The sequence below is a fragment of the Semicossyphus pulcher genome, unplaced genomic scaffold, assembly GCF_022749685.1.
Source record: "Semicossyphus pulcher isolate SPU_LCO1_2020_fin unplaced genomic scaffold, fSemPul1.0.p SCAF_5, whole genome shotgun sequence".
NCBI classification, from domain to species: domain Eukaryota; kingdom Metazoa; phylum Chordata; class Actinopteri; order Labriformes; family Labridae; genus Semicossyphus; species Semicossyphus pulcher.
Genome location: NW_027211726.1, coordinates 12,951,000 through 12,976,241, shown reverse-complemented (window position 1 = coordinate 12,976,241; position 25,242 = coordinate 12,951,000).

Here is a 25,242-nt window from a genome sequence, read left to right as displayed (position 1 = left end):
GTTATATTGCACTGAGCTGTATGCACTATTACCTAAGGGAAGTTTCCACTCAGGGACAATATCGTACATCTTACCTTATGTTTTTTACTTCTCCTACTGTACAGGATCATGGTTTTCTGTCCACATGTAATTCGTACTGAAATCTAAGGCATTTCCTCTTTATGCAGTGATGCAACAGCTGATTATATTTGAATGCTCATAACAAACAGAATTGCACTCCATCATTTCCAGCACAGGTAGAAAAACATTAATTCTCTCTTTTAATCTGAGCTCAGCATGGCGAGCGTCTGCCGCGTCCCTACATGACACAAGAGCTATTATTTTTTAATGAGAGCGGGTCCCAGGGCGAGCGCCTGCATTTACTCAGTTTGGGTCCCCACACGACGGGAGAATTAATATGATTTAATGAGTCGGTGGCGGGCAGAGGGACTACTTTCACTCATCGCTGCTCCGAGCCTGAGATGTGAGGGACTCTTCCTTAAATGACTTCTGCTCCAGGCCGAGTCAGTCCAGCACAGAGAGGCTTTATTGACAGAGGGGACGCAAAAAAAAGTTTAAAAGGCTCTTGAACTTGTTTGGATTTCAAAGTGGGAGCAAAAGTTTGGAGAGATCTGACAATTGGCTACTTCTATTTCAGCTTTAAATCGATATTGTTCTGTTATTTTCCATGTTTTATTTAGTGACCTTGCTGCATTTCAGAGGAAAAAAAACATTTAAACTGACAGTAAAGTCACGTCAAACCTCATCATACAATTACAGCATTGCATTTTTTCCCCCCAACATCCTCAGGTTGCAGAAATCCCTCTTTGATAACACAAGATTTCCAACCTGGCACCGCTGATGAAGGCGTCATTTCAAAGAGCTCCCATGCAAATTGTCGTCCGGCGGCTCTGTGCATTATCTATTTATCTGATAGGGTCTCCGTGAACCAGCGGAACAGGAGATGAAATAAAAATGAGCTGGTCTGCTGCTGCGTTTACAGTATTTAAGCCTGTTTCTGAATCTGCGCTCTGATATGAACCCGACCCCACATGACTTTGTTACATTTTGGTACAAGATTGAATATGAAATATTGATGCATGTAGGCTGCTGCTCATCAAATATGAGCACGGTGAAGTCTGTCTGATTAAAGTCCTTATGCTGCACTCAGGTATACTGTATGCTGGTGGTGCTAATACCATTGCAGCTACTTAAACTCTTGCAACTCATTGCAACTGTCTGTTGAGATGATCACTGTGTCAATTTAGACAATTAAAGAGTCATAAATTGTAGACAGACAGACAGACAGACAGAAAGACGTACTCAATTGATCCCAAACTGGGAAGTTGTGGAGATGCCCGTTGCCATGACGTTGCAAATAGACATTGGATCAGACGTGCCTTTTTCATTATTTCCCTGCCATATGTGAGGATCAAACACACGATCAACTTCACTGTAAACAGAGTTTTATGAATGACATGGAAGTGCTTGTCTTCACTCACTGATTGGTCTCTCTCATTTTTACTACAAATAGTGAAAGTGTTGGTATTACACGCATATAAAGAGGGTGAAGTTTAAAGGTGCAAAGATGAATTGATTCATTGTAAAATTAATTAAATTAATCACCAACAAGTTTGATTATTATAAACTGATTTATTTGTAAAGGAAAAAAAATACACAGTTTTAATTTCAGCTTTTAAAATATGTATATTTTCTGATTTATTTCCTATTCTATAAAAAACAAATATATTTTGGGTCAAAACATGACATTTGGAGATGCCATACCCCCTAAGGACCCCCTCAAAAATGAGATGGTACATCTCAAGGGGTTCTTCCTAATCAAGAATTTACAACAACAAAAAATCAAAAAGATAATAGACATACCAATCATTGAAAACAATTGTTATTGCGGCCTTCGCGATGTCACACCTGAAGGCGTGATGAAGTTGGTATAATAATAATGTAAGGCGTTTTTTTTTCTTGACATACATGCAAAAAAGTGCGATCGTCTTATATTTGGGTTACAGACTTTTAAAGGCCAACGTTCACAACAGTAGTCGGCACCACTTATCTGTAAACAAGTGTGCTCCTCATGACTCAGGCCGTCACTCACAACTACAGTGGAGAGACACGGTGATCGTCTGCAACAAGTGGCTGAAAAGTACGCAAAGGCGGCGGTACAATGCCAGTTTTAGGATCATTGTTATTATTGCAGCAGATACATTAAAAAACGGTCAAGACATACAGTGTCACAGAGTGTATTGTCCGAAGATGGTGAGCCTAAAAAGCCGCCGTAGAGCTGCATAGCTATGCTGTACCGCCGCGTCTTAAAAGTGCTAACAGTCTTACCGAGCAGATGCTAACAGAGCAAGTCGTACTGTGGTCCTCAAAGCAGCCGCTTCCAGGAGATCGAGAGGAGAGTGTGTTACTGAACAAACTTTAAAGCGCTCTTAGTAGTTAGTTGACAAAGTACATGAAAGATCTTAATTTCTTTCTTTATAACACACTTCATGTGATAAATGGATAAAGTGCCTTACTCTTACTTTTATCACCAGGTTGATATCACGTTGTCTGATCCCAGCAGAGAGATATGCACAGTACTCAAGACATGCCACCCTGGACAAATTAACAAACAGGTTTAAAAAAGGATATTTAGTATTGACTGGCTGGAAGCTGCTGCTGGCAGTAAGCGTTACCACAGGTGCAGACCAGTTCTTGGACAGCTCCTTTTCTGCTCATAGCAACAACATCAAGGCCTCGGCAGCACCAGCTTTCACTGCAGGAAAGCTGACAAATATTTGTACTGGAAATATGTCGAAATGTTCTCTCAACACAGGCGTCTCACTGGCAGAACATTTCACCTGTGATACAAAATAAGACACGTTCTGCAGGGCCTCAATAACAGACTTGTTAAGATGGAGATTTGTCGCAGTGTTTCTGCACTGTGAAGTGAAAAAGCATTTGCGACATCCGAGATGAAAGGTGCCCCAGCCAGATAAAACACCTTGGCAGGTGTGAGGCTGTCACACTTTAAAGGCAGATTAGAGCTGCGCAGGTTTCTTTGGATTTTAAAAATATCAAATACGCAGCTGAGCGACCAATCAAATGTGAGAACACGGGAAACCCATTTCCCTCCCCCTCTCTCTCCCTCCCTCCCCACGCTTCTCTCTCGCCGTGTCTGTGCCCTTTGGTGTCACTTCTCTGTTCTGGCATTTAGGAGACAAATGCTAGTGTGTCACACCTTGTCACTCATATCGCACACACATACACACACGCACGCGCTTGCACGCACACGGCTAAATGCTAGAGTGTCAGCAGGCCTGTCAAATCGAGTGTCAGTGTGCAGGGACCTCTCGACTTGGCAGGACACACACACACACACGCACACAAACACGCACAGAGGTAGGCACAGATCAGGTACATGCAGAGCTGCACAGTAAGAGGGGGAAATTAACAATATGCAAACATGTAGCACACCAAGAGCGGTTGACACCCAAACAATGGAAACACAATTACTCTCCTCTCTATCAGTGACACACACACGCACACACACACTGGTACTAGGAGGCAGACAGTGACACAGCTTGGCATCAGCAGCAGTTTGGTAGCAGAGTGATGTAAGGACAGTCTCTGCTATAACTTCATGCTGGGCAGTTTGAACCATTAGACTGAGCGATCGTTGCACCACTTCCAGGGACTATTTTTTTCTTGAGTTTCTTTCCAATAGTTTTTTAACACTTTTGTTTCTGCAGATTTTTAGTTTTTAATGTAGTTTTAAATGTTTGTTTATACAGCGCCAAATCATAACCAAAGTTACCTCAGGACATTTTTACAAATAGAGCCGGTCTAGACTGTTGTGTTTGTTGTTTCATTTACAGAGACCCAAAATTAATCCAGCATAAACAAGCACCTGGAAACAGAGGCGAGTAAAAATCCTCCTTGTAAAAGGCCGTCTGCCGCGACAGTTCGGCCGACAGTCTTGTGTTTGATTTTTCTCACAGGAATAAATGAGAAGTAAAAACTGCCTGAAAAGTAACAAAAGATGTGTTTAAAAATTCAGAATATCTGGGGCGCCGGTTTGGTTAAATCGCACGTTCCATATGGAGAGGCCACAGTCCTCTATGAGGCAGCCCAGTGTTCAACTCCCACCCTCGACCTTTTGCCGCGTGTCATGCCCGCCCTCTCATCCCCTGCGTCTCTCTGTCAATAATGGAATAAAAGGCCCAAAACTTTCTAGACTTTCTACATTTCTAGATAAGAAGTATTTTTTTATTCATTCATAAGATGATAAAAGTGTTTGTGGTGGAATTTCTCAGCTCCCAAGGGTAAGATCACGCTGAAGCCTTTTGAGGTCAGGCTTGGGGTCACAGGCTAACCTCTCACACTCCTCGCCGTAAATCCAGTCGCTTTGTGATGAAGACACCACAGCTGCACTGTCAGGGATACCCGTTTCTAAAACCAACAAACCCTCGTTTTAGCCGACAGAGTGGCTCCAACCTCACTTCCGACCCAGGCTCATAAAGTAGAGGTAAGAGCGCTTACATTATGAAGATAAGTTTAGACCTGTTAGCGTGAAGGGACAGCCATGTATGGTATACAGGAGAGTGACATAACGTTATCTGAGAGGTTAAACATCAAGCGCGAGGAATGGTCTGTTAGAGCTGACTTGGCATTACACTGCATGTGTACTGATATATAAACTACTTCAATGTAAGCCATCAGAGTAGGGATGCACGATAGTGTCCGAATTAGATAGCAAAACTGCTGTTTGCAATGACTGCTCAGCTTCGGTGATGCGAGGAGGAGCCGAGGCAAAGTCTTTCAACACTACAAACTTGATTAACCATCTCAAGACCCGTCACCCCGACAAATGTGATAAGAGTATCACCATTATACTGTACGCTAATTCCAATACAGAAGAGAGTTGATGATCTCTGCAATTAGGTGTGCGGGAAAAAAATATCGGTATCGGTAATCGGCTAAATGAGTTGTGAAATATTGGCATATCGGATATCGGCAAAAAATCCAATATCGTGCATCCCTACATCAGTCTTTTCCTCTTCTGGGTTGTCAAGCTTCACAAAATTCCTCAACGATATCTCTCGAGGGATTCCTGGTCAAGATGTGCAGCAAAAAAAATCTAGTTTAAAGGTTTTAATAAAGGTGGAAAATGACACCAAACCAGGCCCAAACACAACAAATATAACTTTCATTAAACCCTACAAAATAAGGGTAAATAACAAAGTGGCATGCTACTTTAAAAGTGCAACATCGCTGCAAGAAAATAGACCGGCAGCAATGAATGCGTTCACAAGACATAGTGTTCAACTTCCTGCAGTAGACTTTGTAAATGAGCTACATGATGTGTTGCTGTAATGTCTGGTTCCCTAACACTAACCAGAGGCATGTCAGCCTGGCTGCTGTGCTCGTCTCAAACTGGCAGCTGTGTCCGTGCTGCAGAATCAATCCTTTCAAAATAAAGTCCTTCTAGATGGTTAAAAAAAAAAAACTTCATTTCTGTTTCATTTTCCAACAATTGCTCCTTTTCATGTTTCATTAAACACTGTGTGTGAACGCACCCTGTCTTGGCAACCCTAAGTAATTCACCTTGATATTAGTGTATGATACAACCAGATTGATATTCCACCTCTGAGGTATTTTTACGCCCTGCTGGAGAAGCTGCTGACAGCTCGAGTAAACAAACAGAATATCTGTTAACATGTTGAATTTAACGACTTCGGAGGCCAAAGTTTTACTGTTTTTGCCTGACACTCTTTTTCCCTGTGTCCCTGAATGTCTCAGGGGAAGCCGAAGCTGACAGGTGGGATAAAAAATCCGTCCGAAAACACCCTAAACGGTGCACCCAGAGGCTTTAGCACCCGCCCACACGCAGATCAGAGTGTCATCAGTTGGCATATGCAACCTGACAGCCTTCAGAGAAATGGACGGAGAGACACGCAGGCAGACATGAGCAGAGACAGTGTGTGTAGCCGTGCAGAGAGTCACAGGCGTCATCTGATAAGCTAAGTAACTCGAACAACACACAAGCGCAGAAACTTTCTCACACACTCATCCTCCTTCACTTCGTCACTGCCTCTATCTCGACTTTAGGACAGCTTATATTCCGATGTATTATTCATATGGAGAATTGTGTGTGCGTGAGACAAAGGATGTGTGTGTGTGTGTGTGTGTGTGTGCGAGCATTGGCAAAAGCAAGTTAAGGAAGTGTGTGTGTCTCAGTGTGTGTGTGTGTGTGTGTGTGTGTGTTTAAGGTTGTTGCTGCATTTCGAGGCAAGCAGCAGGTAAATTGAGGTCAGGTGAAGTCAAAAGAAAAAGCCAGACAAAAGTCCCAACAAGAATGCACAAACACACACACACACACACACACACACACACACACACACACGCGCACACAGACGGAGCTGTAAATCTATAATTATAAACAGCGGTTGGCTTAGTTCATTTGCTCAGCATATTTTGTAGTGCATGGTCAGAGGAGCATTCTCTGTCATTTGTCAGTGTGTGTGTGTGTGTGTGTGAGAGAGAGAGAGAGAGAGAGAGAGAGAGAGAGCTTTTTTTTTTTGCACTTTATTTGTGTTAATCTTGTTGGGGTGCAAAGTGTCACATTTTGTGTGTTCAAAAAACACCAACTGTCACGTGAATTTCAAAGCTTAAGAAAAGAAATACTGTTATAATCGAATGCACTTTTGCAGCATTTGGTGTCAATGTAATGCACTAAAAAGCAGAATTTTATTATGATTTTCAGCACAAAAAAAAAAATTATGTGACAGCGGCTTTATGGGTAATTTGTCTAAGAATGTCAGACTCAGATTGTAGTTTCATAGAAAATAAACTAAAACATATTTAGCTGGAAGTCAGCGTCATTTTCTTGACTTGTTTTTCTGTAACAAATAATTGTCAATGATTTAAATGTTTTTGCAATCTAAAGAATTTGATTCTGATAGACAATTTGATTAAAAAAAAAACTAGTGCTTTCAATGATGGCAAAATTAGTGCCTTTTAGGAGGACTTAGAAGAATGGTCCAGGCTGCACGTGGTGCAGCGGTAAGTGCTGTCTCCTCACAACTAGAAGGTTTTTGGTTCGAACACTGGTTCGTACCAATGACTGTATATATAGATGGACAACGCGTCTCCATCTGCTCCCATTGTACGTAATTGATGCCAAAATAGCCCCTGTGATAGGCGCTGCCATCTTGCGATGGTGACGTCATACGGAACTGATCGGCTGCAGGAGCCTAATTTGTCAACAGAGCTGTCAATCATCATTTTGACAGCATCAAATAACTAATTAAAACTAAACTTGTTAGAAAAATGAACACTTGGACGTAAATCAGCATGATAATAACTAGCTATAATGACAGAAACCATGTTTGAGAAACATGTATCGGGCGTGTATTTTGATTTTATAGTTTGACTCATGTCCCATCTGTTAACATGGAGGAGGCGGGCTTTATGACCTATACTGCAGCCAGTCAGCAGGGGGCGCTGGAAATGTTTTGGCTCTACTTTTAGGGAGCTGTCATGTCGTCCATCTTTTTATACAGTCTATGGTTCGTACATAGTGGGCCTTTCTGTGTGGAGTTTGCATGCGTGGGTTCCCTCCAGGTACTCCGGCGTCCTCCCACAGTCCAAAGACACGCTCATTAGGTTCATTGGTGATTCTAAAATTGCCTGTTGGTGTGAGTGTGAAAGGTTGTCTGTCTCTGTTTGTCAGCCCTGTGATTGACTGGCGATCTTGACTGGCGTAACCCCGCCTCTCGCCCAATGTCAGCGGGGATAGGCTCCAGTCCCCCCTGTGACCCTGAACAGGATAAGCAATATAGACAATGGCTGGATGGAAGAAAGCGAACCACACAACTTCACTATGGTCACTGTGGACGATTAAATGGGGCCGCTCTTGAAGTCATCTGAAAAGTGCTATCTTTATGTTTTCAGGATACCTGCATGTCGGCGTTATACAGCTGACGTCTGAATGTAGACAAAGTGATTGTTTTTAAGGACGCCACGCAGCAGTAAACCTACATGAAAAAAGGCCTGCAAATGTTGTCTAAAATTTAGAGAGCTCATCAAACAAGAGCAAATAAATCACTGTAAAAAAAGGTCACACTCTGTGTCTTACCCATGAACATATACATCAATCTTAGATGACAATGTATTTTTTTCTTTTGTAGATGATGAGAAAGATTGACAGCATGAAAGGAAAAAACATTTTTTGACATAAATTCTCTACACAGGAGTTTTGTAACCATGTGCAAGGCCTTATAGTCGGCTTATATCCAGACTGTTCTGACTATAGACTGCATAAAAAGATGGCCGACATGACAGCTTCCTAAAAGTGAAGCCAAAACATCTCTATCGCACCCTGCTGACTGGCTGCAGTATAGGTCATAAAGCCCGCCTCCTCCATGTTAACAGATGGGACATGAGTCAAACTATAAAATCAAAATACACGTTAAATAAATGTTTCTCAAACATGGTTTCCGTCGTTATAGTTAGTTCTTATCATGCTGATTTACGTCCAAGTGTTCATTTTTCTGATTTGATTATTTGATGCTGTAGAAAGGATGATTGACAGCTGATACGGCTCCTGCAGCCGATCTTATCCGGATTAGCAGAGTAGAGGAGGTCATTAAACGCCTCTTTCAGGTCATCATTGCCTCCATTTCCTTTTATTCCGTCAAGAAATAAACACTTGTTTTGATTCACTGCTGATGTATATTTTCATGGGACGGATATGAAAAGAGTGTGAAACTCACTGAGCTACTGCTGTCACATCCAAGAAGTAATCCTGAGGCCTGCAGAGAGAAGAGAGATTCAAAGATTAAAAGAGAGGGCTAAAAAAGTTTTTAACAGCCATGATAAACACCGGGGAAAAAAGAGATTGGATGGAGATGCAGGGGCATCGACCGACACTTAAGCTCCAACAGGACAAATAAAAAACTCCTCTGTGGCAATCACGCCGCCGGGCAGGGGCGGTGGGAACGGGGGCGTTTACAAGATATAATACCAGAGAGAGAAGAGGAAGCTCTGTGATTGTAAGAGACGGACGGTTTGATGTTTTAGAAGTAGCAGAGGAGATATGGAGAGGATGCAGGTGTGTGAGTGTACCGCCAAAATAAAAGACAACCGCTGTTATTGAGCTGTCACAGAGGAGGTAAACTCTGTTCCACAAAGTGTATATCTGAGTGTAAGAAAAATAATGTTTGCGCCGTGGAAAAAGCATACAGTTTCCACACCAAGAAGAAAGAGGTAACCGTGGCAAACATCAGCCGACGTGTCCCTGCTCGGCGGAAAATACGCCCCGAATGAAAGAGCTCTCTGGATGCCGGTTTCTTGAGTTATCTCATCTGCACCGCTCACGCCGTGGCCCTGTCATCCATTTTCACACACATGAGGATACTCTTTAGTGGGTGCAGAAATCATTGCCGCTGTTAAATTCCTTGCAGGACACTAAACTTTCAGCTCCAGCCTGGAAAAGTATAAAGATTGTAAAGCCTGTTACAGGGAGCATGAATCCTGCTGTCTTTGCCTCACATGCACTTTTACTCGGCGCTGACCTTTACAAACACACTCATACAGAAATAGCAACTATGTTATTATAGTAAAAGGTCAGTGTGAATGGATCATACATACTGGATGAGTCTGAAGGATTGCATGCACACCTGTGTGTGTGCGCGCACTGTAATACACGTTTACCTCTTAAATCCTTTTGATTTTGTGTGCTGTAACTGACAGGGACTACTTTTCCGTGGTGTGTGTGTACGCATGTGTGCCAACTGTCAGGTTTTGGAGCTGTAGTTACATCGCTGCTGGTAAAATAATTTCTTAATGCAGGTAGAATCAGAGAGTCAGAAATAAATCAAAAATCTTACACACATACACTAACCCTTCTCTCTCTCTCTCTCTTTCTGCTGTAATGCTCATTAGGACTATTTCCACACACACACACACACACACACACACACAGTACGAGTAGGCACACACACTCTCACACTCTGCTAAAACAGCATTTTGTCCATAAAGTCTATTTCCATGGTTAAGTTGTGATGAATGGGACTCAGTTGAAGTCAATGAGATAGCGCAACGCCATAATTCAATTCAACACACACTCGTGCACACACACGCACGCACACACACCGACGAGCGGGGGCCATAATTCAACACTTATGCATACACACACTTGGAGAGACACACTCACACAGTTGTGTGCACAGAGTCAATGAGACCGCAGTGTACCATAATTCACTGTAAAGATAAATGCCCAGTGTGCATTATCACTGAGTCTGAGAGGCTAGCTGCTAGTGTGTGTGTGTGTGTGTGTGTGTGTGCGTGTGTGTGTATGTAAAGAATGTCAGAGTGCTTTGTGTGTGCTGAGTCCTTAGTGGGATGATGTCAGACTATCAGGATAGACGTACATACACGTATATGATACTAATACTATAACTTGCCTATGTGTAACGTGTAACATGTACGTCATTACATTAAGTTTTTTCAAACGAGGTCATTTTATTTAGGAATTTTATTGAAGCTGTGTTGCATAACAACTTCTGCAGGGATAAAAGAACCTTCACATTTCCAGTAGAGTGCGTGGGTTAGGGGTTGAAATCTCCAAGGCAGACGTGTCACTTCCAAACTTACAGAAACTTAGATAACTTATCCTTTAATGAGGGGCTGAGGGAAAGAAATACTACCATCAGAGTGGGGTCGTGGTTTAGGTTAAAGCGGAGGTTACGGAAGTTACGGAAGCCTGAAGCGGACACGCATCCATGCATTTTGTTTTCCCGTGATAACGAGTCATTAACGGTTGTCTTCTTGAGATCTCAACTTATTTATCTCGTTATCTTAAAATATAATGAATTAATTTATGTCATTATCTCGAGATAACACTGGTTTTCTCTTTATAACAGATTCATTTATCTCATTATCTCCAGATAACAACGCTGGATTTTCTTTAATAACAGATTAATTTATGTCATTATCTCCAGATAACAATGCTGGTTTTCTCTTTATAACAGATTAATTTATCTCTTTATCTTGAGATAATAACGCTCGATTTCCCTTAATAACAGATTAATTTATCTCATTATCTCGAGAAAATAACGCTCGATTTCCCTTAATAACAGATTAATTTATCTCATTATCTCGAGATAACAACGCTGGTTTTCTCTTTATAACAGATTAATTTATCTCATTATCTCGAGATAACAACGCTGGATTTCCCTTAATAACAGATTAATTTATGTCATTATCTCGAGATAACAGCGTCGGATTTCCCTTAATTACAGATTAATTTATGTCATTATCTCGAGATGACAACGCTGGATTTCCCTTTATAACAGATTAATTTATCTCTTTATCTTGAGATAATAACGCTCGATTTCCCTTAATAACAGATTAATTTATCTCATTATCTCGAGAAAATAACGCTCGATATCCCTTAATAACAGATTAATTTATCTCATTATCTCGAGATAACAACGCTGGTTTTCTCTTTATAACAGATTAATTTATCTCATTATCTCGAGATAACAACACTGGATTTCCCTTAATAACAGATTAATTTATGTCATTATCTCGAGATAACAGCGTCGGATTTCCCTTAATTACAGATTAATTTATGTCATTATCTCGAGATGACAACGCTGGATTTCCCTTTATAACGGACTAATCAATCTCATTATCTTCGGATAACAAAGCTTTTTTTTCTTGTGATAATGGGATAATTTTCTGGAAAACAAACAACAGGCTGGTACCTGTGACATGCGAGACGACGACATGCCATGCTGCCATTGCCCACACTAGTGAGGTATGTTAAGCCTATTTCTTCTTTCTTGTTTTGTGCTTTTGCAACTCAGGGGATGTGAGTTATGATTAACTGATGCTACAGTGGTGCAGCGTTGTTATCTCGAGATAATGAAATAAATAAATCGAGATCTTATCGAGAAGGAAATTACTCGTTATCACTGGAAAACTGTGTAAATAAAATCTATGGATGCTTGTCCATTTAGGGCTTCCGTAGGAGGAGGGTGTTTGTGAAGTATGACCAAAAGTCTCTCATTGCTGTCATGAAACTAGCTACATGTCAATTAAAACATAAAGTGGTACAGTTTGGCGTCTCTTGTATTCTTGTACAGCTGACAACCCGGTTATAATTCAGTGTCCCCACCAAAATAAGACGTGTGGTTATGTAACGTCTTGACATTCTTACGTTTAACTCTGATTTATTTTATTGTCCCTGTGAGGAAACTTGTTTTTGGCTTCATCTTGCTGTAGATCCGTGTTAATTACAAAAAGCCACATAAGTAGGGACATAGCTCAAAAAAATGACAAAGAGCAATAAATGAGTAAATAACCATATACAACGCATGAACACATCAGTACAATGTCATTTAATCCACTCACAACTATGTACATTCACAAGTGGCATGTGCAACATGTAAGATAACACCCTCCCCTCTAAGGGGGTCTTGTGGTAGCTAGTCTATATATCAACTTCACCCTGGAAAACACAGTGAAAGCAAGCATTTAATACGAGGACAACTCCCTGGACTGGAAAAAGAAAAGGAGATAATGCTGCTTCCATCTGAAGCTCTGGAACAGATGTAGCTCGACGTTATCGTTGAACTTTATACACTCCCACAGAGGGTGTTACCAGATTTACCCCATTAAGAGTTGCAACACAACTTGCTGGCCCAGGCCAGAAGATCATAAGCAGGAGCTTTTCAGAACATTTCTCCATCAGTTTAGGCCAAATGTAAAACACAGTCCAAGCTCTCTCATTCCCTCTTATCTTTCTATCTACCTTTTCCCCCATTCTCACAGAGGATGCCCAAACTAAGCCAACTCATTTTGAAATGCTCCTAACACTTGGGTTTGCATGTCAGGTTTAAAAAGATGTTCCTCTTAAAGGTTAAAATCCATGTTTTGTGACCTCCCGCTCTCCATGATCATCACTACTTTTGTTTCAATGTTACAATTTCATTTAGCAGGCGCTTTTTTCCAAAGTGACGTACATCTGAGAGTTAATACAACACAAGCAACGATCAAGACAGGAGGGAACGAAGTCAGCAAGTGCCAACAAACAGCTTCAAGCGCGATCAGACGCTGGTGCCAACAGGCAGTGTAAATTGCGTTGTTTGTTTTTTTTCAGCAACATCAACAAGATCAGTATAGTCATCATCATCATCATAAAAATCCTAGTCAGCATAAACTACATCCTCAATGTTGTCATCATCAATAGCATCAATATCATTAAGTGCAGAGGTGTTCATAAAGAGCTGGGTCTTTAGCTTCTTCTTAAAGGTGAAAGGGACTCTGCGGACCAAATGGAGTTTGGAAGCTCGTTCCACCACCAGGGAACTACTGAGGAGAAGAGTCTAGTTAGCACCTTAAGGCCCTGTTGTGATGGGAGTACCAGGCGCCTTTCATTGGCAGAGCGCAGTGGGCAGGATGTAGTGTATCTGGATGAGGGCGTTCAGGTAGGCAGGAGCCGTTTTTGTTGCAGTTTTGTAAGCAAGCAACAGGGCGTTTTTCTTAAATACGACCCAATTGAAGATTTATTTGTTGTCATTAACATATTTTTCTGTTGCTAATCTGAAGAAAACCTAAATGTTGAAAAAAACAGTTCTTGGACGGGCTCAGTGACCTACTGGAACTGATGCTGGTTGTCTTGCAGCCTTATTTCCACCAAAAGCACCTGGGACTTTTAGTCCCCGGAGCTACTTTTCAAGGGATTAAAAGGTTCCTCCTGCTCTTTGTTGTCTGAAAAAAAAAAAATGTTGAGGCCCTGCAAGTCCCCCTAACAAAGTCCCTGTACTTTCAGAAAGTACCACCACCATAGCAGGATCCTTTCACAGAGTCCTGGGAACCGTATTTAGAACCCAGTGCTTGAGTCCCTGGGGAAAGTTCCTCTGGTGGAAACCAGTGAACGGACACTAGGACTATTGATGTTTTCAGATGGCCCTGTCTGTTCTTTGAGAAGCTCAGTTTAGAGGTACGAAAGAAACTTTCCGGTATCCGAGGAATTCCCTCCATATTGGACAGTTGTGCACCTCATTATTTAACTCCAATGCTGGCATTTGGTGCCAGAACAGGAAGTAGTCTTGACATTTGTGTGGCGGGGCTATCTATCCCCTCACAAACCTGCAATTAATGGACATTTTTTTTTAAAGTTAATCCACATCTTTCCAACTTGACAAATGTTTTCAATGTCTAATACTAACCGAGCATTAACCACTGTTTATTTGCCACGACCAAGCTCTGTCCTTAACCTAATCCACGTCATATATTGCAGAAAGTATACAGTTATCTTTTGCTTTTGCAGAATCGTTCATTACCCGTGTTTTTTCCATCCTTTTCACGATCATTGGAAAGTTATGACTTCCGACCTGTCTCTCTCTCTCTCCTCTCTTTTTCACTCTTCCACCCACTCTCCAGCTGCACATTTCCCTTTATCACATCTCCCTCGCTCTCACCAGCTCTCTTTCTTGTATCACATACATATTTCTGTTTCTCTCTCTCTCTCCCTCTCTCTTGCCGGCGCAACGGCAGCCTGTCTGTTCAAATTCAACCCCCATCAGTACCGCACACACACACACACACACAAACCACATACATCATTGGAGGGGAAACAAATTATTCCAGGACAGGAGAACTGTTTTGTTTGGTTCACCCTTGTTTGTTTTTTTCTCCCTCTCTCTCTCCCTCTCTCTCTCACCCACCAACAGATGGGGTATTTTAATGAAATCAGCCTTGCCTGTTCCCATCTGTGTGAGAAATGAATTTCACCATTTTTTAAATGAGAGAATTTACAATGAGACAGGCCGGAACGCAGGGAACCCCTACACCCAGTTTTACCCCCCTCCAACTCTCCTCCGTCCGCTCTTGTACGTATTATGCTTTTACTGCATTTGTCTGCGTCTCTGTGTGTCTGTCCTTCTTTCTGTCTTCTTCTTACTGTCCAAGAGCGTTTCTTTAATATATTTCATGTGTTTATTACTCTGCATGTTTTTGTTGAAACTGCATCGATTTGTCAAAACTGTGTAGAAAGAAATAGTTCAACATTTTGAGCAACATGTACTCTCTTGCCAAGAGTTAGATGACAGATTGACACCACTTTAATGTCTGCGCTACGAGTTTGTAGCTGGAGCTAGCAACCAGTTAGCCTAGCTTAGCATCATGACTGGAAATCAGCTTTCCTTGCTCTGTCCTTAGTTTTAAAAAACTTCTCTTAAAAAAACTGGGTTTTTTTGTCTCCTGAAAATTCTCTAAACCATTCACCCATAAGATGACTTTTAAAAGCGTTAGCTTAAGTCAACAACATCCTCCTCATATCTGGTGACATAAAGACAATACAGATTTCAACAGGAAGTGGACCTGGCGACACTACAGACTGTTTAAATAAGGACATAGCCACTGTCATCTCACCCCATTGGTGTCTACACTTGAGGCTAATTCATTAGCTAGCAAATGAGCTAGTTAACCATCGTCTTCCCACAGCCTGAGTTTCTATCTTTGATGGTTGCTGACCAGAGTTGCAGAAGCTTTATTTTTTTAAGTCATTAAGAACAAATTCTTATTCACAATGGCGGCCTGGCAAAAGGCAAAACCTCTTGAGGGAATGGGGGAAGGGGCTAAAAAGGAAATGTCAGAAGCAGCAAGCCAAGCAGACAGCTAGCTGCATCCACCTGTCACTGAAAGCGACCACAACCTGTTCTAATACAGGGGCAAATGGGTGGTAACGAGTTCCTTTTGGAGCCAGCCTCAAGTGGCAGTTTTTTGCACATTTTTCTTCTTTTTCTTCTTCTGGTAGTTCCCACTTGGGTGGCAATCGTCTTTAAATTAGCATAGAGATAAAGAGATAGATTTATGTTGCTTAAATTACACAAGATCTGCAGTTGTGAAAAAGAGAGGACAGCTTATGGCCAGAAGAGAATCAGTTTGACCACTGGGATATCTGGCATGGGAGGCCTCTCGACCTTATTACCGACCATTCAGGTGTTATTGAGCAAAGTAAGAAATATCCAACTGCTCCATTGGGGCTGCAGATTGGCCAACAGTTTAGACTGTCCGTGTATAGGGCAGCTATCAGATGTTATCGTGCGTAATTACACAGATATGTTACACAGGAAGCATTCCAGTAAGAGACCATCATCAAGTTTCTCTCTGCTTTTCTTGCTTCAAGTTTTCAGCAATTTTAAGATAATTTGTTTCCATTATTGTTCTGATTGCTTTGCCAACATTTTGTCTTTTAAACACATTTATTTTACTCATTTTACTCACTGAAAAAGCTTGACTCCTTATCTTTATTTCTTGTGTTATATTTCCTTCTGTCTCGCTCAAGCTTTTACTCTCTGTATGAAATGATAAAGTCAGTAAACACATCATTTAAATTTAGGGTCAGTAAATTAAGGCCTTTATAAACATTTGCCAGGGAATTTCATCCTTAAAAGACGCGAGCTGGTCAGGCGGTAAAAGGCCTGGTGCATGATGATAGTGAAGTTCAAGTTGAGTCGAGCGCTTTATCGCATACAGAACAGTTGTGTTCTGTTGTGCTGCACGATAAAGAAAAACAAGTTTTCTGCAACAGTTTTTAAAACTACTTCTAAAACAGACAAAATACAGCGTTCCAAACTTTTTTCCAAGGTTTTACAGGCTTATTTATGAGTTCCTCGACAAATAAACCACTTCAAAGCTGAATTCCAAAAACCAGTGAAGTTACACAAACACGGCTATCAATCAGAAAAGGTCAGCGGCTGAGATGTTGACTTTCTGGACATGTCAAGGTTTTCATCTGTCAGCGACACGAGGTGTGCGCCGCGTTCTCAAAAGAGAGACACTTTCCCCCCGCGTGTTTGCTCGTACACACGTATGTGCGCCTGTGAAAATGTATGCATGTAAGGGACTTTGTTCGTACCGCCACGTACTATGTGTACGGTGTGTTTTCTTAGGTGTGTTTCCAGGAAGGGAGCTGTCAGACGTCACCCTCATTATACACACGCCCACGCGCCCCGCACAAAAACACACAAGTAAGTTAGAAAACAGAGAAGTAATTCAGACAAACTGCACCTGCTTTTGAAACGGCTTAACAAGCAATTACACAGGGAGAGGGAGACACGCACTACACACACACACACACACACACACGCAGATAGCTAAATTCAATTCCTTACACACTGTTGGGCAGTCGCCAGAATAATTACAGATATTAGCAACAAAAGTAAGATAGAAATGGAGAGAGAGAGGATTAGAGGGTGAAACCCGCAGATCCTTAACATCTAAATTTAACTGAGAAGTCTCTGGCACACTACCTGTGTGTTTGTGTGTGTGTGTTTGTGCAAAAGGTAGGTGATGCGTCAGTAATACACTCGTTGCAGCAGCAATTAAAAAATGCAAATCCAGGAGTGTCGGGGCAGAATCTGATAGGCTATGCTTAACTGCACTCAGCGCTGATTGCTAATGAATATACATGTAGATAGATAGATAGATAGATAGATAGATAGATAGTATAAACAGCTGTGAGAAATCTGTGTGTGAGTGTATGAATATGAATGTGTGTGTCTGCGATGATTGTAAACAAATATGCCAGCCTGCATCCTTCCTCATAACCCTCATCATCAGCACCCGGGCTAGGTGCCTGGAAAATATGCAAATAATTTCTGTTCCGAAAAAATGGTAATGAGCTTTGAGCGGAGAATTAATTAGACTGCCAAGATTCTACAGAGATTGTACAAAAGCTACCAGCCGTCAAACTGTGTGAAGTGAGATTATGAGATCATTTGCATATTAGTCCTATTAAGGGACATTAGGAAGCCTCTTGGTCCTATTAGACCTTAAGAACTGGTGTTTACTTGTTACGTTAATGAGGGATGTGAAAGGTCAACAAGTCAGAGCCCCACAGCGGCTGGGGGAGTGTGGCAGCAGGACGAATAAATGAGTCATTTATTCTGAAGCAAAAAAAAAAGTGTTGATGTCATCCAACAGAACTTTATCCCATGATATGGTGTATTAATAACCCAGCACAATGATACTGTTGCATTAACACGTTCTAGTAATTGGCTGACGCTTAAAGTCCCACGGGCAAACACTGCTGCATTCACATGGTATTTAATTGTGTTGTTGCCGTTCTTTGTATTTATTCTGTTTTGTCATCATTGAAAATGAAGGCATGCCCTCAACAGGGGTGGCCTGGGCTCCCCTTGAAATCTGATTGGCCATCCCAGGTGCCAACCACAAAATCCTTAACTATGATTGTCTATTTGCCTTGTCAGAGGCGGGGCTTATGTTGCATCAAGCTGCTAGTATCTTTCTTTGCATTTCAACGTGTCATATTCCTTTTGTTAGTACTTTAAATTGTTACTCTGGGCCAGTGACTGTATAAAAATGGACGACGCATCTCCATCTACTGTCATTGTACAAAGATGAAGCCAAAATACCCCAATGATCGGCGCTGCCATCTTGCGATGGTGACCTCATTTGGAGCCGGAGCTGCGCAGTTCTCGGCAGGTGGAGCCGCCGTAGCCGCTAACCAAAACGCACACTTCCCGCACGTCGGCGTGTTTAACAGCAGAACAGTTTCTTATGTTGGTCTGAAGCAGATATGGAAACTTCAAATGACGGTAGTGAGTGTTTTAGTTATGTCTCCTCTCGCTGTTCCTCCTCTACTCTGCTAATCCGAAACAGATCGGCTGCAGGAGCCGCATTTGTCAACAGAGCTGTCAATCATCCTTTTTATAACATCAAATAACTACCTGTCAGAAAAATACTTCATGCCACCCCTGCATAAGTCAGTGCCCCAGTTGGGCCGCCCCAGTCAAGAAGGTCTGGATCCACCCCTGGCTCTCAGGTTGAATGAATTAATCTAGATATACCAAGCAGCAAAAGCACAACAAAGAGCTCATTTAGATATTTTGCATGTTTTACCAGATCTCAAATCTCCACAAATCAACATTTCTTGTATCAAAAAAAATAAGTTCAAAGAGCCATCACGAACCCGCTGAGAGTCATTTCTTGAAACTGCAGCTCTCTGCTCATGTTTGAGGCTATTTTAGTTCACAGTTTAGATTATGCAACCCAGAACTTTGACCTTTCGGCTTCCTCTCATCAGCGGTGTCCTCAGCTGTAACAAGCAGCTGTTTTCGGTAAATTTCCTTTTATAATCGGCCTGCCCACTTTCGAATTAGCTGTAGAACACAGATGAACCTTCAGAGGCAAAAGACAAGACGGGGGCTGCTGACAACAGAGCTAGAAGTACATGTAGAATGATATAGATATGATATTGGACATTGGTCATATGGGCAGAAACAGGACTCCAAATGGGGCTCATGGTTCTGCATCTGCTGGAGGTGAAAATAGTCGGCTCTTTGAATACACTTTGCACAACAGGATTAATCCTGCATTTAGAGAGAGACATGGAGGGTTGTCTACCTTTTGAATGACATTTCTTTTTTGGTAACATTAATAAAGTCATTGAAGTAAAAAGCACCCATTTCACCTGTTTATACAACACTTGGTTTTTGTCCCGTCACATGTTCGAAGACACTTTTTAGACCACTAGGGGGCAGACATACATCTAAACTGCCTGAAAATTTTTTTTCACCATATCACAGGTTGAATTTGTTATGAAAAATATGTTACTAAAAACTTCCCTGTTACATAAAGAACTATTGTCACGTCATATTTTCACTTTACTTTTACCTCTGGTTTGGTCTCCACCTCCTGATAAAACTATACAGATCTTTAAATTTCCAGCTGTTTTCATTAACTTATTGATTAAATATTTCAAGAATATGAAGCTCCAGTTTGGGTGAGTAAAGGATCTTACAGTGACCTTAAGGAGGTTGAAATTTAAAGAGCCCTTGAGCATCTTAATGCACCCACAGCTCCCCTAGTGGAGCAGCTGGATAACGTGTTTCTACAGAGCAGAAGTTACTGAGCTGTGTGAATGTGAAGTAAAGCATAAAGAGGCCCTGAGTAAATAAAGGAATCACTGATGCTGATTAGCATTCAGATATTCTTCTTAACAGGGCTGACTTATCTCCCGTCTGAGTGTCATTATGTTCTCAGGCTCCACTCTCTGTCTGTCATTTAGCAAGTTTCAGGTCAGTGGGCTCCAAGCAGGCTTTCAGCAGCACGCCCTCGTTCAAATTACAGACAGGAAATGTAGACATGCATGATAACAAGCGACAGGCACTGTGTTTATAGAGAGAGAGCAAAAAGCTTCTATGAGTTTGTGTGATTCTTTGTGTGTGCGTGTATTTAAGGTGCAACAAAGAGCACCATAAATTCAGCTTTTCTGTAATATGCTTCTGTTATGACTGAACTCTTGTGTGTGTTTGTGTGTGTCTCTGTGTGCTGGGGAGTTTTTCAGGGTCTAGCATTGTCTATGTGTGTTGTTGAATCATAACAATGGCATGAATCATTGTTACTAAAGTCTACTATATTGCCACTTTACTGCCTGAACGTTTAAAGCTGAATTAGAGAAAATGGATTCAAGCCTCTCTTCAGGGGGATAATCTTCGAGCTGCTGCAGTTTATTTGTATGGTTTGTTTCAATGACTTAAATAAACAAAGGAAGTTGTGTCTCCCACTTTAGATAGAGATATTATGGTAACTGGTATGGAAGAGATGTTACAACAAGGTGTTTTTAGGATTAAGGAGTGGCACTGCACTCAAAACCAGTGGTGCCTCTAGTTTGACAATAAATCCTTCTATCTCAGTGCATAACGGAATAAAGTGGTTATGTTACGAGGAATACAGTCTTAATGTTACGAGGAATAAAGTGGTTATGTTACAATGAATAAAGTCGTAATGCTACGAGGAATAAAGCCATTATGTTACAAAGAATAAAGTTGTAATGTTACGGGGAATAAAGTCGTAATGATACGAGGACTATAAAGGCGCTATGTTACAATGAATAAAGTCGTAATATTACGAGGAATAAGCCATTATGTTACAAAGAATAAAGTCATAATGTTATGAGGAATAAAGTCGTTCTGTTACAAGGAATTAAGTCATTATGTTAAGAGGAATAAAGTCATAATGTTACGAGGAATAAAGTGGTACAATTACGAGGAATATAGTCATGATGTTACAGGGAAAAAAGTCTCCATGTTACAAGGAATAAAGTGGTTATGTTACGAGGAATAAAGTTATATTGTTACGAGGAATAAGGTCATATTGTTACGAGGAATAAGGTCATAAGGTTACGAGGAATAAAGTCATATTGTTACGAGGAATAAGGTCATAATGTTACGAGGAATAAAGTGGTTATGTTACGAGGAATAAAGTCATATTGTTACGAGGAATAAGGTCATATTGTTACGAGGAATAAGGTCATAATGTTATGAGGAATAAAGTCATATTGTTACGAGGAATAAGGTCATAATGTTACAAGTAATAAAGTCATATTGTTACGAGGAATAAGGTCATAATGTTACAAGTAATAAAGTCATATTGTTACGAGGAATAAGGTCATAATGTTACGAGGAATAAAGTCGTAGTTTTAGGCTATTGTGAGCCTATATGTTAATATGAAGGGGAATATCAGAAGAGCAGCCAGCTGCCTGCGCTTACATGAGGAACGTGGAGCATCTTGTAAAGTTATGCTTGTAAATGATTGCACAGGAGGCTAAGTAGTACTTTAGCCAGGAGTTAAATTTGCAATCTTTTTGAAGCGCAGTAAGGACCATTATCCATACCGGCTTTACAACTTCACAAATGAAACACAGCTTCATGATATCAGTCGTCCATATTGCTGCCAGACTTTATTTAAAATCAGCCATGCTTCTGTAGCTACTGCTGCCTTTTACAATGCTGATAACATTTAACAGTCCTGCCCTCAGGGGCCTACAGTATACATGTCAACACAGTCAGGAGAGCAGGCTGGGACCGCACACAGTGATGCGTCACTTTTCCATCCACCTTACAGTATATCACTCTACACACATTAAATTAAACGTTAATATCTCCCTGGTGGAAACCGGGTCATTTCAGAAGAAAAGAGACGATAAATATGGATAAAAAAATAAAAACCTACTCCCTCCCTGGACATCTTAACAAAACACGAACGGCACAGTGTGTGTGTGTGTGTGTGTGTGTGTGTGTGTGTGTGTGTGTGTGTGTGTGTGTGTGTGAGCATATGAGTGTGTGTGTGGCTGATCTTGAGTATTTATATCTGGGTCCCAGAAAAGCATGACTGCTGAATCTGCCTTTTAATTAATTAAATAGTTTCATCTCTTTTCTATCAACCATCAACGCTGGTGTTGCACACACACACACACACACACACACACACACACACACACACGGTTATTCTACGTTGGTGTTCCTTTTTATTTACTTCAATTGGAGTTACATGCCAACTGGAAAAGTGACTGAGCAGATGTGTGTGTGTGTGTGTGTGTGTGTGTGTGTGTGTGTGTGTGTGTGTGTAGCTCATTCTCGGAGGAATTTGTTAAGTAATCTGACAGTGGAATTGAATTATATCGTCATAGAAACCAGGATTAGGTTATGGGATGTTTAAGAATGGTCAATTAGTGTTACTACCGCAACATATGTGAGAGGAAAACAAAGGGGCAGAGAAGCATGCGAGGAAGAAAGACAGAAAAGGCGAGGGAAGGAGAGGAAGGATTTTTCTCCCACATTAAGTGTCCATTTTGACCTTTGACCCCTGCAGAGCACGAAACTGAAAAGAGAGAATCCTTTAAGAGATCAATACTGAAGAAGAAAAAACAAGTCCGGACTCCAGCTGTGTACAAGGAGCATCAGTAGCTTGTTGAGGAGACCAAAAACAAAGTTTACGTCAACTGCAGACACACAGACCGACAGAGAGAGAGATAAAAAGGCATTAAAGACAAAAGAGGCAGAAAAAAGGAGGGAAAGAAAAGGAGAAGAAGCGAAGAACCAAAGTGAAACAGTCATAAGACTTCAAAGCCTCCTTTTATCCGATCTGTTTAGAATTTTAAATCGGCAGTCCGGATCCACCAAAACAAAAGATGAAACGATAATCCGATAATCGTTGCAATGTTGCACAGAGGGAAAATATTTCTGAATATATTTACGTGTTTATGTGATTGCTGGAGTGAAATGTGCTTAAAGCATGATAAAATGTTTCATTTTGGTTTAACTGGATTTGTGTGTATTTGCCTTTTGTTTGTTTCATTGGGGTTTTCATCTGGTCGCAGTGGGCATCTGCACGAGTTTGTGTGTGTGTGTGTGTGTGTGTGTGTGTGTGTGTGTGTAAAAGCGAGAGTTTGTGGAATAAGGAGCTATTGTCTGCATGTGTACTTCTACTACTATGTACAGCACATGCCATCCTCTCTCATCTCTGTATTTTGAAGGTGTTTACACAGAATGCGTCATTAAATACATTTTAAGACACCAGCATTGACTTGAGCGTTAAACAGCGTTTGTTTGGGCAATTGCTGAATTTACATGGTTCTTGCATAGACCCGAAATTTGACACGTGATATTCCCTGCTGATCAACTGGAAATCATCTCGGAAGACCTGATTTGGAAATTTAGGGAACTGGAGAATCCAAAAGGGAGGAAGCTTTCAGATGATCCCTGATGCATTACCTGAAAGTAGACAAGGCGCCACAGTTCTTATGTAAGGGTACAACAGCATGGATTTTCTCTACACCAAAAACACCTAATGCAGTTTGGTAGTTTATTATGATACTTGTTTTTCGGTTCAGTTTCACACTTCACTCCATCGGAGGTAGTAACAGAGGCATCACAGAGATGTAACAGCATCAGTGTTAACGGTGGATTCAGCAGGACAGAACAGCACGGTGTGTGTGTGTGTGTGTGTGTGTGTGTGTGTGTGTGTGTGTGTGTGTGTGAAGCTCTGGCTTTTTTTTGTTTGCACCTCGCGCACGTTTTGTTTCCGCAACGTCAGAACGCTGTAAAAACACGCACTGTGGCGGCTTAACCCCGGTGTGGCTTGGTCGAATGTAAAATGGCAATGATGGCGGAGCTTCGTTACAGCGTTGAGGTGGAATAGCAATGTAAAAAAAAAGACTACAGACTCATTCTCAGCCGTCACACGGGAACAGAGAGTGCTGTAGCAGCCAGAATACTGGAGTCGTACTGCCCTGCCTTGGTCGCCATCACCCTTGCCTGCTTCCATCACAGTTTGAGCTAAAGTTTACAGCCTGCAATGCAGTATCTCCTGCAATATGTTAGCTAAAATGCTATTAGCAACAGCATCTGTTGGGATGACGGTAATGACCTCGACCTGCTGTATTCCATGCAGTTACCTTCACAGCTCTAGCTTTCAGCACTACCTGCCACCATTGGAAGTGGAACTGGTGATGTTTGAAAACTTGCCCGGCAGAGTCTTTGTAGACGTTATTCAGACTGTTCTGGGGGGTCATCGTGCCCTGCAGGCACAGGTGCTCCGTGACGCTCAGCAAAGTGAAGTAAAGTTTTATGAAACAAAGTCCACAGCGTGCTGCTCTTCTGAACTGCATCAATCAATATTTTTACCTTAATAATGCATCAATATAAGACGTGTTATGTGAAAGGAGTCCTAATTGCAACTTTAGAGGTTGTGATTGTGTCAGTGTTTTGTTTACAGGTGGTAGCGCTGCTCCTAGGGGACCAGAAAGGAAAATGAATGCAGGTTTAACTGAAAGTCCTGCAGCCTCAGTGACAACAGCACTAGTGGAAAAAGACAACCACATTGTCCATTTCCTTTGGGGAAATGTAGTTATAATTTAGTGCTACTTTTCTGTCACAAAAAACCTCTGTAAAAAAAAAAAAGAGGGACTTGATCTGAGCTCGCACAAAAAGCCTTTGTAACTCTCGGATGAATTAATGACTGCTTTCTACTCTCCACAATGTAAACCCTGTAAAGTTATTACCATGAAGGATACACGGATAATTTAATGTCTGTATTCTCATCACTTATCAGGCAAGTCAATCTGTGGGCCAATCTCCCAGAATCCCCGTGTGTTTTTTTAACAACTGTTGAATTAGTCCTTAGCTGCGAGCACTTTGTTAAAAACGGACTGATAAATGCAGCCTGTTCTCCTGCACTCCGTTCATACATCCTCGTTTACATGGAAATGTGTGTTTGGACAATCTGCGCTTCAAAATATCCCAAGGCCATGTAATTTTACACAAAGTGGACGGGGGCAGCTTTTCCATTCCTGGGGTTAATCACATGTTGGTGGGGCAGGACGGTGTCAGAGGCATAGAGAAAAAGAAGGACGGAAAAAAAGGGAAAAGAGGACAGTC